We start from the raw sequence: 18,063 nt of genomic DNA on the forward strand, positions 1-18,063 counted from the left end.
CGGAAGACATTAAAAGCACTTTACTTTTCACTTATGGTATTGGAAGCATGACACTGAAGTCACTCATGGAAACAGCAACATAACACTTAACTAAACTGACGAAACCAACTGAACTGCAAAAACACAATAAAACAATAACACTAACAACACTGTTAAACTAACATAAACTACAATAACAACATTTAAAAGTCCAAAACCTTGAATTCCCATGAGCGATGTCTTTTGTGGGGACACATTTCTTTCCCACCCTTATGTGCCGATCCTCCCACATGAACCACCTTCCTGATGAAACGATGCATCAAGTCATCACACAGACTAGACAGGTGTCTGTAAACCCATCTTTTTCCTGTGCATTTGTGCCTACTCCTCCCCTCCTCCATGTGAACATCACCAGACCTATCAATGTTATCATATCTTCACATAGACCACTGAAATATAGCTTGATGTTGTAGACGAGTGACCAGGTGGTTTCCTGTCAGAGATGCTCTGGACCAGATTTCAGAAGAAGATGAAGAGGGAATTGAAACTGAACCAGAGAAAGAGCATGGTTGACATGATACCTAACCAGTCGCCCCTTTTGTATCTTGTACAACAGCACTACCTGTAACCATGGTGACATGAAATGGGGGTTCCACAGGGGTCCGTCTTAGGGCCCCAACTTTTCTCCCTTTGTATAGCACCCCTTGGACACATGCTGATAACTCATACATACATACATACATATAACATCCTTAGAGGATTGCATTGCGTCAGTGAAAAGCTTGATGTCCAGCAGTTTTTTACTTTTAAACTTGGACAAGACCGAAATAATGGTTCTTGGTCTCGTGAGACATTGGCATCAGTTTGACCAGCTAATGCTTAACGTGTATCATACATCACACTGACAAAGTGAGGAACCCATGTTATCCTTTGACCTCCACATTAAAGATATAATTACTGCTTTCAACCACCTGTGAAATATATTGGATATTCGTCCCATCCTGTCTATGGCTGATGCAGAGACCCTGATTCATGCATTTGGCTCTTCTAGATTGGACTACTGCAATGTTCTATTACCTGCATTAGGGGTCTCCAATAGGTTCAAAATGCTGCTGCCAGAATCTTGACAGGAAGCAGAACGTTTGACCACCTCATACCCATTTTGGCTTCTCTTCACTGCTTCGTGTCCCTGCGAGATCAGATTTTAAGGTTCTGCTATTAACCTATAAAGTTAGTCATGGACTAGCACCTCCCTACGTAGCTGACCTAACTACCGTTTTTTTATGATTGTGTCCACACTAAAATCACACCAAAATACACAGTTTTTGAAAAATGAAGAATGATGAATGAATGATTCATGAATGATGAATGATGAAGAAGAGGAGGAGAACGTCTCCACAAACAGCGGGAGCAGAAGAAAACTAGAAGGGTGGAAATGAGAGTGGGGACTTTGAATGTTGGTAGTATGACTGGTAAAGGTAAAGAGTTGGCTGATATGATGGAGAGGAGAAAGGTAGACATATTGTGTGTGCAAGAGACCAAGTGGAAGGGAAGTAAGAGCAGGAGCATCGGCTGTGGGTACAAGTTGTTGTACCATGGTGAGCACAGGAAGAGAAATGGTGTTGGGGTCATTTTAAAGGAACAGTATATTAAAAATGTGTTTGAGGTTAAATGAGTGTCTGACAGGGTGATGAGTGTGAAGTTGGAAATTGAAGGGGTGATGATGAATAGCATCAGTGCATATGCCCCACAGGTAGGTTGCTAGATGAAGGAGAAAGAAGATTTCTGGAGTGTGTTAGATGAGGTGGTGGAGAGTGTGCCCCAGCATGAAAGAGTGGTGATAGGAGTGGATGTCAATGGGCATGTTGGTGAAGGGAACAGAGATGATGAGGAAGTAATGGGTAGATATGGTATCAAGGATAGGAATGGGGAAGGACAGATGATAGTTGATTTTGCAAAAAGGATGGAAATGGCTGTGGTGAATGCCTACTTTAAGAAAAGGGAGGAGCACAGGGTAACATATAAGACTGGAAGAAGGTGCACACAGGTGGACAACATTCTTTATAGGAGATGCAAGCTAAAAGAAATCAGAGACTGTAAGGTGGTGGCAGGAGAGAGTGTCGTTAGACAGCATAGGATGGTTGTTTGTAGGATGACTTTAGAGGTAATGAAGAAGAAGAAGAGAGTGAGAGCCCAACAAAGGATCAGATAGTGGAAGCTGAAGGAGGAAGACTGTTGTGTGAAATTTAGCGAGCAGGTGAGAGAAGCACTGGTTGGAGGGGAAGCAATTTTGGACAACTGGAAAAGTACTGCAGATGTGGTGAGGGAGACAGCTAGGACAGTACTGGGTATGACATCTGGACAGTGGAAGGAAGACAAGGAGACTTGGTGGTGGACTGAAGAGGTCCAGGAAAACATAAGGAGAAAGAGGTTGGTGAAAAAGTTTTGGGATAGTCGGAGAGATGAAGAAAGTGGACAGGAGTACAAGGAGATGTGGCGTAAGGCAAAAGGAGAAGTGGCAAAAGTGAAGGAAAAGGCATATTGCGAGCTGTACAAGAAGTTGAATAGTAAGGAAGGAGAAAAGGACTTGTACCGATTGGCCAGACAAAGGGACAGAGCTGGAAAGGATGTGCAGCAGGTTAGAGTGGTAAAAGATGCACATGATCTGCTGTGGCGACCCCTAACGGGAACAGCCAAAAGACAAAGAAGGAGAAGGTGTGCTTGTTGGTGTGCACCATTATGCCTGACAATTACAGAGAAAGAAGTAGAGGAGGAGGAGGGAGAGGACCAAGATGAGGAGCAGGAGGAGGAGGGGGAAAGAGCAAGGAGAGAAGACGCAAGAGGAGGAAGAGGTGCTAGAGGAGGACGAGGAAGAGGAGCAAGAGGAGAAGGAGCAAGAGGAAGAGGGAAAGGAGCAAGGAGAGAAGAAGCAAGAGGAGCAAGAGGGGGAGGAGCAAGAGGCGAAGGAGCAAGAGAAGAAGCAGCAGCACAAGGAAGAAGGACAATTCTTACAGATGAAATCAGTGCAACTTTGGTTGACCATGTTTCTGTATCTTATGTATCTTATGTAGCTTCTCTACTTTGGTTGACCATGTTATCAACCATGGGTTGACACTCTAAGAAGCTGGTCAGAGGGTCCAACCAAATTTGAGCCGCTACACTGTGGCAGGTGTCATTTGGGCATTTCTAAATGAGAACAGGTAAGGAATCCTACCATCTACATCATGGATGGGGAACCATGTGTCATGGAGGGCCAAGAGGCTGCAGGTTTTCATTCCAAGCAAAACTCCACCATGTGATTTCACTGATTGCTGCTCCTATTGCCCCTCCATGGCACATGGTTCCCCATGCCTGATCTACATGTAATGCAGTTTTACAGTAATTCACAAGATCTTGCAGATCTTCACCCTTCAGTAAATACTGTATTTGCATTGTTTCCTCAGAGTTGTAAGGAGGCCTCCATCAGGAGGAAGAAACCGCCTGTTCACACAAGAACAGCAACAAGCAACAATAGCATAACTTTGCGACAATTGCAACATCACATAATCAATGACAATACAACATGTTTTTGCTGAATGTTTTAGAGAATGCTGGACCTTGATGCTGCTGCACTCCGGCATGAGTACATATTTGATGAATATTGATGAAGCTGGCTTCAATCTAACCAAGCGCAGATTCCGGGGAAGGAATATCATCGGCCAGCGTGCCATTGTCCATGTTCCTGGGCTACGTAGTGGTAACACCATTGTGTGTTGCAGTCAGTCAGGATAGGGTCCTTCACCATCATGCCACTCTTGGCCCCTACAACACTGATCACATTCTTGGATTTCTTGACACCCTGTATCACATACTCATTCCCAATGACCAAGAGAATGTACCAGGAGATACCACATATGTTGTCATGTGGGTCAATGTGGGATTCCATCGGCTGCTCTGGATCAAGATTGGTTTGCCAATCATCCACAGTTTCAAGTTCTCCATCTTCCACCTTATTCTCCTTTCTGAATCCCATTGAGGAGTTCTTTTCAGCATGGTGCTGGAAAGTCTATGACCATCAACCCTGCAATCATGCCACACTCATTCAGGTGATAGAAGAGGCTTGTGGTGACATTGATTTAGCAGCATGCCAGGGCTGGATACGCCACTCAAGAAGGTACTTCCCATGCTGTTTGGCAAGAGAAAACATGGCTTGCGATGTTGATGAAGTGATGTGGCCACATGCACAACAGTGACAAAATGGACAACCATGACAGTGCTGTGAACTGCAATCATCATCATCATATCCTGGGATTATTTACTGCTGCAGATGCCCACCTCCGACTTCTGGTTGTCGGAGGAGAGTGAGTCCCTGGGGTCGGGGTAGGCAGCAGGCAATTAGTCCCTCATACAGAGGCCCTCCAAGCAACTCAGTCCAGCGGGTCAGTGCTGGCCAGGCTGCTGACTTTCATGTCGGCCTTAACACAGTCAGACCAGGTCTTCTTGGGTCTTCCTCATCCTCTTCGTCCAGGCATAGCCATACCCGTGATGGTGTTGATGGCCGAATCAGCACGCATGACATGACCGTACCAGCGGAGGCGTCGGGAGCGCATTACGGTGGTCACATCTGCTAGCCCCAGCTTGACGAGGAGTGAGTCGATGGGGACATCATCTGACGCCTTCACACCACACATCCAGCTCATCATTCCTTGGTCGTTGCAGGTACTAAGCATTTGGTGCCCAGGTTTCCCTTGCGTACAACAGCGCTCAGCGCAAACAGGCAGTGTACAACCCTCCCTCGCGTCTTGGGTGTGACATGCTTGGAAGTGAGGATGGGGAGCAGTTTCTTGAACTTGCTCCAAACACATCTGCATCTGGTGATGATGGCCAATTCGCTGCCTCCTTCTGCCACATATCATGTCGCCGTGGTAGCAGATAACGAGGTAACGCATTTTGTTTCTCCCATTACATTGGTGCAGATGTTTTCAGCATGCTCCAAAGGAAAACGGAAAAGACATGCATGAATAATTTTTTATTCTTAGCATTTAACATTTGTAGTAAAGAAAAAAATGTTAAATGTTTTTTAGGTTTTGCACAGCAGTGTGCATGTTGATGGTGCAAAGATCTACTTATTTGATATGAGTGCATATCATTTTTTAAGGTAGTTTCTGTTTTTGCAAGAGATGTAAGGTGTTTTGTGCATGAGGGTGTGGTTTTTGTGTGGAGTTTTGACAAACTGGGTTCTAGATTCAAGAACTGTGTTTAAACACAGCAGTGTGTAACTGCTTCAAACAGAATTAAGCCTTATGAAATGTGTTTCATATGGTAACATAATATGGTTTTTATAAATGTGTATATCATTTTTACAAGAGCTTTTCATGTTGCACAGGATCTGAGGTGTTCTGCATATTGTGTGTGTGGTTGTGATACAACTGTGTAGTGTTTTGAAATTCTGAGCCCTGTTTTCAAAAGTAATGGAGTAATGGCAGATGTTGGGAGGTTCAGTTTGGAACATGAATTGGATACGTAAATAATTTGAGGTTGCTTGTGTTTGGATAAAACATCCTTTGGACCCTGACCCAATCTCAGATATTTGCTGCTGTGGCAACACTAGTTAAAGACTGGCTCTGTGGGGGACAACACATCAGTCTCGCAGCCCTCACAGCCTCGGCTCCATGTTCAAGAATCATTCTTAATAACGGGTGAAGAATATAATAAATGTAACAATGAGGAGGAATTTATCAAATTTGTGCTGTTAAAATACCAAAATGTAACACATTTGAAACAGCAGACATTTTGTAGCCTCAAAACTGAAACTGTCTTTAGTTTTTTTTTGTTTTTTTTTGCAGGACCAGATGGAAGGGGTGGTGATAAATGAATAAATGAGTCATGTTTGTGAATCAGCTGACCTTTGTTAATACAAACAATACATCTCCCAAGAGGAGGAGATAGTGCAGATGTTTGTGAGTTGAAGGCTTCCAGCTGAATATTCTTCCATGTGTCATTAATCAATTTGATGTCCCTTGACATCCAAATGATAGCTGTGTGTGTGAATTCATTTCAGTATATTATATAAATACCCAGTTCTAGTTTGTTTGAAACTTCAGACTGGGGTCTTCAGGTTGACCTAAAGACAAAAATCACATTCCCTGCTGCAGTGGCAGCCAAAGCTTCATGACCTGACATGTTGGTGGTTATCAAAGAACACCAAACTGTGTATATTGCAGAACTGGCTGTCCCAGAGGCCAACTGACTTGATACAGCACACACAAACTACAAAGTTCAGAGGGAGATGGAGCAAAAGCTAAAGGATGGTGGGTAGAACAGTTTATCATTGAAGGTGGTTGCAGAGTCTGTTTCTACACCATTCTATGCCATTTGCAGGACTCTCTTTTAGGCCCTGCACTTTTTTCTCTTTATATGTTGCCACTTGGCACCATACTTTCAAAGTCCAACATGGCCTTTCATTTTTATGCAGATGACCTGCAGATTTATTTGCCACTCAAATTCCCCTTGAATTCTGTTGCTATTTTGGTAAACTGTCTGCAGGAAGTAAAAATGTGGTTGACTCTGTTACATGACTCATACATGACTCTGTTAGAAACTTGGGGGGTAGTTTTTGACAGTTCCTTTAAAATGGACAAGCAAATTAATTCTGTGGTTAAGGCCAGTTTTGTTGGGAAGGTGTCGTAGCACGGACCCACAACAGGGGGCGCAAATGAACGGACAATGAATAAGCCAAAAAGGTAACAATTTAATGTTGTGATAATACACAACGAAACATACTGTAATCTGCACAGTCAATTTAACACCAGGTGACGTGTGGGCAGGCTCGAAGATAGAAGACCCCCGACGAGAGAGAAGCCGCGTCCCACACGGCTTCCACCACCAATGGTCTGAAGAACACCGGAGCCGCCAAGTCCCGAGTCCCCAGGTGGCCTCTGTCTTCGGCTGTCGACCCTGGTACTGCTGGCAGAAAGCAGAAATATGATGAGTGAGTGTGAGTCCGCACACTCAGTAAATCCACAGTCAGAGAGGGAGGAAGCACCTCCACCTCCAATCACACACTCGTGCAGCTCCTGTTTGAGCACTTATCTGGGTGGGAGGTGTTGCGAAGCCATCGCTGAACACCTCAAACGCCACCTCCACAGACGAGTCTCACCGACAGGAAAACGGCTGCAAAGAAGAGTTTAGACAGATACACAGTCTTAAGTTCACAGAGAAATTACCTTGGTACTGGTAGTCGATTTCTCGGCGGGGAGGTGGAGTTGCAGTCCGGCTTTTATGGTGGTGATGATGAACGAGTGACAGCTGGTGCAGAGGATGAGTGACAGCTGTCACTTCTTCTGGGTCTGGCGCCCTCTCGTACTTGGAGCCCGCACTCCAAGCAGGGTGCCCTCTGGTGGTGGTGGGCCAGCAGTACCTCCTCTTCAGCGGCCCACACAACAAGTTTTTACCCACTCAGAATCTTAAATAAAGTAAAGACCTATCGTCCAGCTTGTGTTTTTGAGCAAGTTATTCATTTGTTCATACTCGTTTAGATTACTGTAACTCGCTTTACTGTGGACTGGACCAGTCCTCTCTAAAGCGTCTGCAGAAAGTCCAGAATGCTGCTGCACGACTGCTCACAGGGACGAGGAAGCGGGAGCATATAACCCTGTGCTTGCCTCGCTACAATTGCCTGTTGTTTGTGTTTAAGTGTTTAAATTGATTGGCTCCTGAATACCTCTCTGAACTTCTGACTCCGTATGTGGCAGTCAGGTCAGTGAGGTCTGAAAACCAGCTTTTATTAAATGTGCCCAGATCTCGATTAAAGACTCGAGGTGATCGGGCCTTTTCGGTAGCTGCGCCCAAACAGTGGAACAGTTTGCCTTTTAACATCAGAGCTGCTCCAACTTTAGAGTCTTTTAAATCTGCTCTTAAGACATATCTTTTTGCTTTGGCTTTTACAGTTTTTCTCAATTTATAAGACACCAAATTCCATTGACTACATGCATTCTCCAACTGACTGCACACATTTCTCAAAAAACAGAACTCTTGTCGTCAAAATATTGGACGTGTCATGTTTGTGTCTGGTTTTATTTTTGTCTTTTGTTTATGTAGATTTTAATTGCTCTGCTTTTGTAATGTTTTTGATATTGTTTTTTAACATGTGAAGCTATATAAATAAAACTGACATTTCCTCGAGGAGCTATTTTTACAACTGTCCAGAAGCAGAAACAAGAGCTGCTTGTGGCAAAGAAGAAATTACACTTGGTTTGCCTGAGACCAGACCTACGTATTGAGCGCCTGAGACCAAGAGAGTGAAGGAATGAAACAAACGTTTGCTGCCAAACATAGGTGAAGCATTCAAGTTACGTTTAGTTGGTACTTATTAAATTTTCTCTGAACACTACCTCAGCTGTTGTTGTGGTGAAGCGTCTCAGGATGCTGAACAAGATGATCTACATAAATGGTTTGCGTATTTAGTCTTTTGGGTCACATCAGGTCTGTGCCGGTTCAGTGTGTCTCCACATCCACTACACTAAGGAATTGTCTTGGAAGGCAAACACTCAGGCAGACAATCATCAGACCTTCTCCATGGGAGCCCTTTGCCTCCAACAGTTGTTAGGGATCCCACATTAAGGCACCTGCATGCTGGGCAGTGCTCAGAGAAGAATGCTACTGTTTCTAGAGCTGTTGTCAGTGTCACACTGCCCAGTAAATGATGATACGTGTTTGGAGAGGATGGTGACCTTAACAATGACCTGTGTGTGCACTGTCAAACATTTGTTTTTATTTGTGGAGGACAGCAGTCAGTCGTATCCAGTGTTATCTGCCATACAATAAGAGAGCGTTACGCAGCTTGTGCACGTTGTATGTTAAAGGTGCCATTCTGATTGGTTAATGCACTGGTTCCTAATCCTGGTCCTCAGGGGTTATGACAAGAGCTTACAGGTAGGTTTAGGGTTTCTTACCTGGTATGTATAAACCCATCACACTTTGACCCATTGTAGAGACAGAGATGGTGTGATCTAAGAGGCCAGCATTCAGCCAGTTGCATCTGTCCACATTCTTTATTTTTCAACTTCAAGTATTAATAATATTAGTAGTAAAGTAAAGCCCTGGTCCCATTGAATAATGAGGCATGCAGCATGTTTTTCTTTTTGGTACGAGTCCAGTTATTCAACAATCGTGGGAGAATAGTGGCTCTGAGAGGCTCTTAGAGGCAGAATATTTGGCTAACAAGGCTCATCTCTGAGCATGGCACTAATTTCAAGAAGTTCAAAAATTAGAAACAAGCGTGGGTACCACAAAAACTTTTTTCACTCGTGGATGGGTGAGGCCATTTATTGTCAAACAACTGTGTTTACGCTTTTTAAATCATAATGACAACAGAAACTACCCAAATGACCCTGATGATAAGTTTACATACCCCTGTACTTAATACTGTGTATTGCCCCCTTTAACATCAATGACAGCTTGGAGTCTTTTGCAGTAATTGTGGATGAGGCTCTCAGAATCAGAATCAAATTTATTGCCAAGTAAGTTCTCACATACAGTGGTATGTAAAAGTTTGGGCACCCCTGATGATTTCCATGATTTTCCTTTATAATTCATTGGTTGTTTGGATCAGCAATTTCAGTTAAATATATCATATAGCAGACAAACACAGTGATATTTGAGAAGTGAAATGAAGTTTATAGGATTTACAGAAAGTGTGCAATAATTCTTTAAACATAATTAGGCTGGTGCATAAATTTGGGCACCCCAACAGAAAAAATACATCAATATTTAGTAGATCCTCCTTTTGCAGAAATAACAGCCTCTACGAGGTCTGTCCATAAAGTATAGGTCCTTTTTATTTTTTTCAAAAACTATATGGATTTCATTCATATGTTTTTATGTCAGACATGCTTGAACCCTCGTGCGCATGCGTGAGTTTTTCCACACCTGTCGGTGACGTCATTCGCCTGTGAGCACTCCTTGTGGGAGGAGTCGTCCAGCCCCTCGTCGGAATTCCTTTGTCTGAGAAGTTGCTGAGAGACTGGCGCTTTGTTTGATCAAAATTTTTTCTAAACCTGTGAGACACATCAAAGTGGACACGGTTCGAAAAATTAAGCTGGTTTTCGGTGAAATTTTTAACGGCTGATGAGAGATTTTGAGGTGATACTGTCGCTTTAAGGACTTCCAACACAGCGGGACGTCGCACAGTGGTCCCAGGCGCCGTCGTCAGCCTGTTTCAAGCTGAAAACCTCCACATTTCAGGCTCTATTGATCCAGGACGTCGTGAGAGAACAGAGAAGTTTCAGAAGAAGTCGGTTTCAGCATTTTATCCGGATATTCCACTGTTAAAGGAGATTTTTTTAATGAAAGACATGCGGGCGGATTGCAGCGTCGGCTCGCAGCCGCCGCGACGCTCCGCCACAGGAAAAACACCTCCGTTGGAAGCCTTAAGGACAAGTTGGAACATGTCCAGCTGTTAAACAATTTCTCAGATACTCACTCCACTGAAAAGCCGCCTGGATTTTACAAATGGTTATCAACATGGGGTGTTTTTCCTGTGCCGCCGCACTGCGCCGGCTGCATCCCGGTCTTTCATTAAAAAAATCTCCTTGTTACGAGGGTTGTCCTATGGACAGCCCTCGTAAATGCTTCCTATAGTTTCCATTGAGAGTCTGGATTCTGATTGAAGGTATTTTGGACCATTCTTCTTTACAAAACATCTCCAGTTCAGTCAGGTTTGTTGGTTTCCGAGCATGGACAGCCCACTTAAAATCACACCACAGATTTTCAATAATACTCAGGTCTGGGAACTGAGATGGTCATTCCAGAATGTTGTACTTGTTCCTCTGCATGAATGCCTTAGTAGATTTTGAACAGTGTTTAGGGTTGTTGTCTTGTTGAAAGATCCAGGCTTGGCACAATTTCAACTTTGTCACTGATTCATGAACATTGTTCTTAAGAATTTACTGATATTGACTGGAATCAATGTGACCCTCAACTTTAACAAGATTCCCAGTACCTGCACTGGCCACACAGTCCCACAGCATGATGGAACCATGTCCAAATTTTACTGTAGGTAGCAAGTGTCTTTCTTGGAATGCTGTGTTCTTTTTCAGCCATGCATACCGCCCCTTGTTATGTCTAAATAACTCAGTTTTAGTTTCATCAGTCCACAGCACCTTATTCCAAAATGAAGTTGGTTGTCCAAATGTGCTTAAGCATACCTCATGCGACTCTGTTTGTTGTGTGTACGCAGAAAGGCTTCCTTTGCATTACAGCATCATACAGCATGTCCTTGTGCAAAGTGTGCTGTATAGTTGAACAATACACAGAGACACTATCTGCAGCAAGATCATGTTGTAGGTCTTTGGAGCAGGTCTGTGGGTTGACTTTGACTGTTCTCACTATCCTTCGCTTCATCTTATCTGAGATTTCTCTTGGCCTGCCACTTCGGGCCTTACCTAGTACTGTGCCTGTGGTCTTCCATTTCCTCACTATGTTCCTCACAGTGGAAACTGAGAGCTGAAATCTTTGACATAGCTTTCTGTATCCTTCCCCTAAATCATGATGTTGAACAATCTTTGTTTTCAGGTCTTTGAGAGTTGTTTAGAGGCTCCCCTGTTGCCACTCATTAGAAGAGATGCAAAGAGGGAAAACATTTGCAAATGGCCACCATAAATAACCTTTCTCATGATTGGATTCACCTGTGTAAGGAGGTCAAGGGTCAATGAGCTTACCAAACTAATTGTGTGTTCCAATAGCTAGTGATTTAATTTACATTAATTTGAATACATTTAGTATTCAAATCAATAAAATGACAAGGGTGTCCAAATTTATGCACCTGCCCAATTTTGTTCCTCCACGTCGAAAGGAGGCAGTTGAGGTGGCTCGGGCATCTTTTCCGGATGCCCCCTGGACGCCTCGCTGGAGAGGTGTTCCGGGCACGTCCCATCGGGAGGAGGCCCCGGGGAAGACCCAGGACACGCTGGAGGGACTACGTCTCTCGGCTGGCTTGGGAATGCCTTGGGGTTCTCCCGGAGGAGCTAGGGGAGGTGTGTGTGGATCGGGAGGTCTGGGCAGCTTTGCTTGAGCTGCTGCCCCGTGACCTGACTCTGGATAAAGCGGAAGAAAATGGATGGATGGATGGATGGATCGATATAGTGGAATGGGGCTGTGCAGGCATGCAGATGAACAATACAGGGATGATCAGTCTGTATTTTGTGGCTGGGAAGTATAAATGGGGGTGTCTGGCATTATTTATTAGTCTAACTGCGGATGGAAGCTGTTTTTGTGTCTTGAGGTTTTATTCCTGGACCTGCTAGAGGGGAGGGTGACAAAAAGTTTGTGTTCTGTGTGAGAGGGATTGGTACCTCTGTTAGAGCTCCAGCATTCCTCTGTGGAGAGAGGAGAACCTTTCAGAAGGACAACCATCTCTGCAGCAATACAAGCAGGCCTGTATGGTAGAGTGGCCAGATGGAAGCCGCTCCTTAGTACAACCCCAATTCCAATGAAGTTGGGGCATTGTGTAAAATGTAAATAAAATCAGAATACAATGATTTGCAAATCCTCTTCAACCTATATTCAATTGAATACACCACAAATGCAGGATTTTTAATGTTCAAACTGATAAACTTTATTGTTTTTGTGCAAATATTTGGAATTTTGAAATGGATGCCTACAACACATTTCAAAAATGCTGGGGCAGTGATATGTTCACCACTGTGTTACATCACCTTTCCTTCTAACAACACTAATAAGCGTTTGGGAACCGAACACACTAATTATTGAAGCTTTGTAGGTGGAATTCTTTCCCATTATTGCTTGATGTACGACTTCAGTTGTTCAACAGCCCGAGGTCTCTGTTGTTGAATTTTGCACTTCATAATGCGCCACACATTTTCAACGGGCAACAGGTCTGGACTGCAGGCATGCCAGTCTAGAACCCACTCTCTTTTACTATGAAGCCATGCTGCTGTAACACATGCAGGCATGAGTTTAACACAAGACAAGCTACTAGTTCTATTTTTGTTTTGCCGCTGCCAAAAACTAATGCCCTAAAAAATACATTTATATATCGATCAATCTTATATTGGAATCAGTTGCCTCTGGATGTGAGGTTAATATGAAATCATATAGTTTTTAAAGCAAGTCTTAAGAAATGTATACTCAACAAGACAGTTCTAATGTAGTGAATGTAGTGTTGGTGTTTGTTTTGTGAAGAAATAATTGTTACTTGTGTATTTCTGTGAATTGTACAGTTGGTGCTTGTGAGTTGTATAAATTGCAATACTTTGATGTAATTATTATATTTTTATTTGAGAATGGACCCCAGGAAGAATAGTCTCTACTTTGGTAAAGACTAATGGGGATCCTTAAATAAAGAAAAGTAAAGAAAAAAGAATGTGGCTTGGCACTTTCTTGCTGAAATAAGCAGGGATGTCCCTGAAAAAGACGTTGCTTGGATGGCAGCATGTGTTGCTCTAAAACCTGGATGTACCTTTCAGAGTTGTTGGTGCCATCACAGATGTGTAAGTTGCCCATGCCATGGGCACTAACACACCTCCATAACATCACAGATGCGCTTTTGAACTTTGTGCTGGGAACAATCTGGATGGTCTTTTTCCTCTTTTGTCCGGAGGACACGACGTCCATGATTTCCAAAAACAATTTGAAATGTGGACTCGTCAGACCACAGCACAGTTTTTCACTTTGTGTCTATCCATTTCAAATGAGCTCGTGCCCAGAGAAGGCAGTGGCGTTTCTGAAAATTATTGATGTATGGCTTTCACTTTGCATGCTATAGTTTTAACTTCCACGTGTAGATGTAGCGACGAAATGTGTTAACTAACAATGGTTTTCTGAAGTGTTCCTGAGCCCATGCGGTAAGATCCTTTACACAATAATGCAGTGCCAATCCCTCAGGTTGGACTGTAGATGATGGAATCCCTAACTTCCTTTCAATTGAGCATTGAGAAACATTGAGAAACAACTTAAACTGTTGGACTATTTTTTCACGCAGTTATTCACAAAGTGGTGATCCTCGCCCCATCTTTGCTTGTGAACAACTGAGCCTTTTGAGGATGCTCCTTTTATACCCAATCATGACACTCACAATTAGTGTCCTCACTTCCAAAATGCTTATTGAGTGTTGTTAGAAGGAAAGGTGATGTAACACAGTGGGAAACATACCACTGTCCCAGCTTTTTTAAAATGTGTTGCAGACATCCATTTCAAAATCAGCAAATATTTGCACAAAAACAATACAGTTTATCAGATTGACTGAATATAGGTTGAAAAGGATTTGCAAATCATTGTATTCTGTTTTTATTTACATTTTACATAACATCCCAATTTCATTGGAATTGGGGTTGTAAAAGGCACATGGTAGTCTGTCTGGAGTTTGACAAAAGGCCTCTCAGATCATGCCTCTCAGAAGGACTCAGACCATGAGAAACAAAATTCTCTGGTCTAATGACACAAAGATTGAACTCTTTGCCAGGTTTTCTGTTTGGAGGAAACCAGGCTTCATCTCTACAGTGAAGCATGGTGGTGGGGGTGTTTTTCAGTGGCCAGAACTGGGAGACTAGTGAGGACTGAGGGAAAGATGAATGCAGCAGAGACATCCTGGATGAAAACCTGCTCCAGAGCACTCTTGATTTCAGACTGGGGTGAGAGATCATCTTTCAGCAGGACAATGACCCGAAGCACATCAAAGGAGTGGCTTCAGGACAACTTTGTGAATGTTTTTGAGTTGCCCAGCCATAGCCCAGATGTGAATCCGACTGAACATCTCTGGATCTTAAAATGTCTGTGCACTGATGCTTGTCATCTCCCTCTACTGTTAAACAACTGCCATGTGATGGAGGTTGAGAGGTGCTGCAAAGAGGAATGGGCAAAACTGCCCAAAGATAGGTGTGCCTATTATATCAAGAAGACTTGTGGCTGTAATTTCTGCCAAAGGTGCATCAACAAATTAATGAGCAAAGGGTGCGACTACTTATGAGATTCATTATTTATTTTTTAAATAAATTTGCAAAAAAAAAAAAAAAAACCCCTTTTATCATATTGTCATTATGGGGTATTGTGAGTAGAATTTTGAGGGAAAATGAATTTACTCCATTTTGGAATAAGGCTGTAACATAACAAAATGTGGAAAAAGTGAAGCACTGTGAATACTTTCCAGATGCACTGTATATGTTTTGACAAACTAATAACCAGAATACTAGTTTGGGACAGTGCCATTACACACAGACACGTGCACATGCACATGCATGCATGTGCATACACACACACACACACACACACACACACACACACACACACACACACACACACACACACACACACACACACACACACACACACACACACACACACACACACACACACAGATCCTCTCACACGAAGATTAGCAAGATTATTTTAGCCTGAGGTTTCCAACAGTCTGTGCCCTCAATAACTTACACTTCCTGTTCCCACAGTCACACTGGAACTCATGGTTAATGGCTTTGACCCCTTCATTTCTCCCTAACACCCACAACAGCACCTTGAGTTTAGATCCACATGAACAAAGTGTTAAACTTTGCAGTTTAGTATTTTCAGGTAGCAGTGCCACCCACAGCTGTTTTAATATGCTGATTTGCATTCAGATGTTTGATTTAAGTACTGGGTAGTTCCACCCAGAGCACAATGGCAGTTATTTAAAAAAGCACAAGTCTTGGTGTTTAAATGGTTCTTAATTGCAGTGACTGTCACAAAGTTCTTGGCCTGGTTCACTAATTATTTTTAGTTCTTCATTTTACATTCTAAGTTTCTTGTCCAGCTTTACTGTAGAAGATGGTTATTTTAAGAAATCTGTAAAAGGGTGCAACACAAGGTTCCCAAAGTAACATCTGTATAAACAAGGAGACAAAATGACAGGAGACACAGGATTTTATTTCTACAGGCATCATTTACTTTTTGCCAAAGAGGCAAACACTCTGCATCTCCTAACGCCTGTGAGTTCGACAGACTTTTGTGTGTGTGTAAAATAATAAACTGTATCTGTGAGAAATGTGAGACTTTCCTTTGGGCCCTTGTGGCTCCACTTAAGAATCCTAAGGGCTGAGCAGTGGGGTAGCAGTGGGGATCATTCCTTGCTAGTGTAGATATGTGACCAATCGCGCTGAATGCCAATGAGAATGTTCTCATTTGGTCTGTGACTGGCAGAAATACTTTATTCATATTCTCAGTAATACATGTTGTAGACTGACTGTGTTTACATATTATCTCCTCTTGCTGACCGATAAGTGTGTGACAAGGGCTGGTTACCTTGTTGGCCCACATGATCTTCTGATTGGCAGGGGAGAGACTGTAGCCTCTTAAATTATAGGCCCTTGTTGGATGTCCGCAGTAGGTAATGAGTGGATAGCCTGAGTCATTCTGAGTGGGCCTCTGCTTCAGTCAACAGCCATATCCACATGGAAGCTGCTTTGACCAAAAAGCTCTGCATTTTCTTTCAGTGTGCTTTGAATAAACCACAAAGCACTTTGTGTGAAATGATACAGAAGAGTCTAGTAGAAGTTGGATCCTTTCCTTTGAGCATGAGCATCTGGGTCCCTGGAGAGCCATCACTGAAGGCAGACCACAGCTTCCCACCAAGGCCCCTAAGAAAAGACTCAGCTTCACATCACATCTGGATGACCCAGAGGGTAGTCAGGGTTACAGAGGTTTTGGGATGGAATCTATTTCAGTCCCCATTGCTCCTCCTGTGTGTGAGCTATACTGAAAATAAACTAATACATAAATAAACTTGAACAATGCTAAACCAAGATCATACCTCTGTTAAGGCTGAACAAGTCAAGTCAATGCAGTCACTATGAGTAAAAAAAAAATCACATTAACCATTTAAGAATTATAACAGTTTTTATCAGCAGTCAGTCAATTAGAGGCCTTCGATAATTGGTCTAGCCAAGTGTCTTTGTGGCTTCCCTCATTGGTCTCCTTCTTGCATCTCTATTTTTGAGACCTGCTTCAAAGAGAATACCAAGAGGTGAAGCTAATAACAATAAATGTGTAATTAATTTTATATGATACCAATTAAACAACTACAAATGATAAAAACCACAATGCTCATATGGCCGAGGGTATTTTAGCATTGCGTTACTCACACTCACACACTCACCTTCAACCGCTTAGTCCAATTAAGGGTTGCGGGGGGCTGGAGCCTATCCCAGCAGTCATAGAGTGCGAGGCGGGGTACACCCAGGACGCACATACCCACACATGCACACACACACGCACTGTTCTGCTGGTTTGGTCTGCTCTCTCTCCCTCCCCTCCTGTTTCCTCCAGGCACCACATCACGGAGCTGATTGGTCTCACCTGTTTCTCATCATGGCACCTGCATTTAAAAACTGGCTCTTCCACTCTACAGATACCAGAAACTCAGTTTTTGCTGCAGTGTACCTGGCCTCCATTTGTGTTTCTTGTGTGTAGCGAGGAGCCTGCATTCAACAACCTCCTAAGTTTGCATTAAGCAAAAGCCGTAAAATTTCTTCAAAGACAGCTCAAGACCTGGGAAATATCAATTTGCCAAAAGGAGGCTTTCCTGACCACAGCACAGGATGGCCAACTGTCATCAACCCCCACCACTAACAGGATTTAAGAACCAGATGTTGCCAACTCCTTTCTCATCTAAAAAACACAGACCCCAGAAAGACCTACCTTTTCCCAAAGTCTAAACTCTATGTCTTTACAACAAGATTCAAGTAAATCCATACCACAGACGAACTGCCATCAACTTGGGAATTACACTGCAGTTTGTCTGGTTCAAATTGATGCAGGCTTGACAAATATAATATTTTACAATGAAATCCAAAACCCAGTCCCTTCCTGTCCGTGAACCAAGAGTGACCCCTGTTGGACAAATTGGGGAAGGGCAGGTAACTAACTTGTACAGTATTATAAAGTTTAACCACCTTTAAAAAGTGTACTTTGCTGTTGTAACCAGAAGAAAAAAAGAGGAAAAGGAAACAAACGTCATTGTTTAACCTCACACATGAAATTGATATATCTGGTATTTTGTGCTCTGATCATAGATTGTAGAAAGTTTATCCAATGTGCTTTTTCATATATATAATG

Source organism: Thalassophryne amazonica, chromosome 15 (genome assembly GCF_902500255.1).
Source record: "Thalassophryne amazonica chromosome 15, fThaAma1.1, whole genome shotgun sequence".
NCBI classification, from domain to species: Eukaryota; Metazoa; Chordata; class Actinopteri; order Batrachoidiformes; family Batrachoididae; genus Thalassophryne; species Thalassophryne amazonica.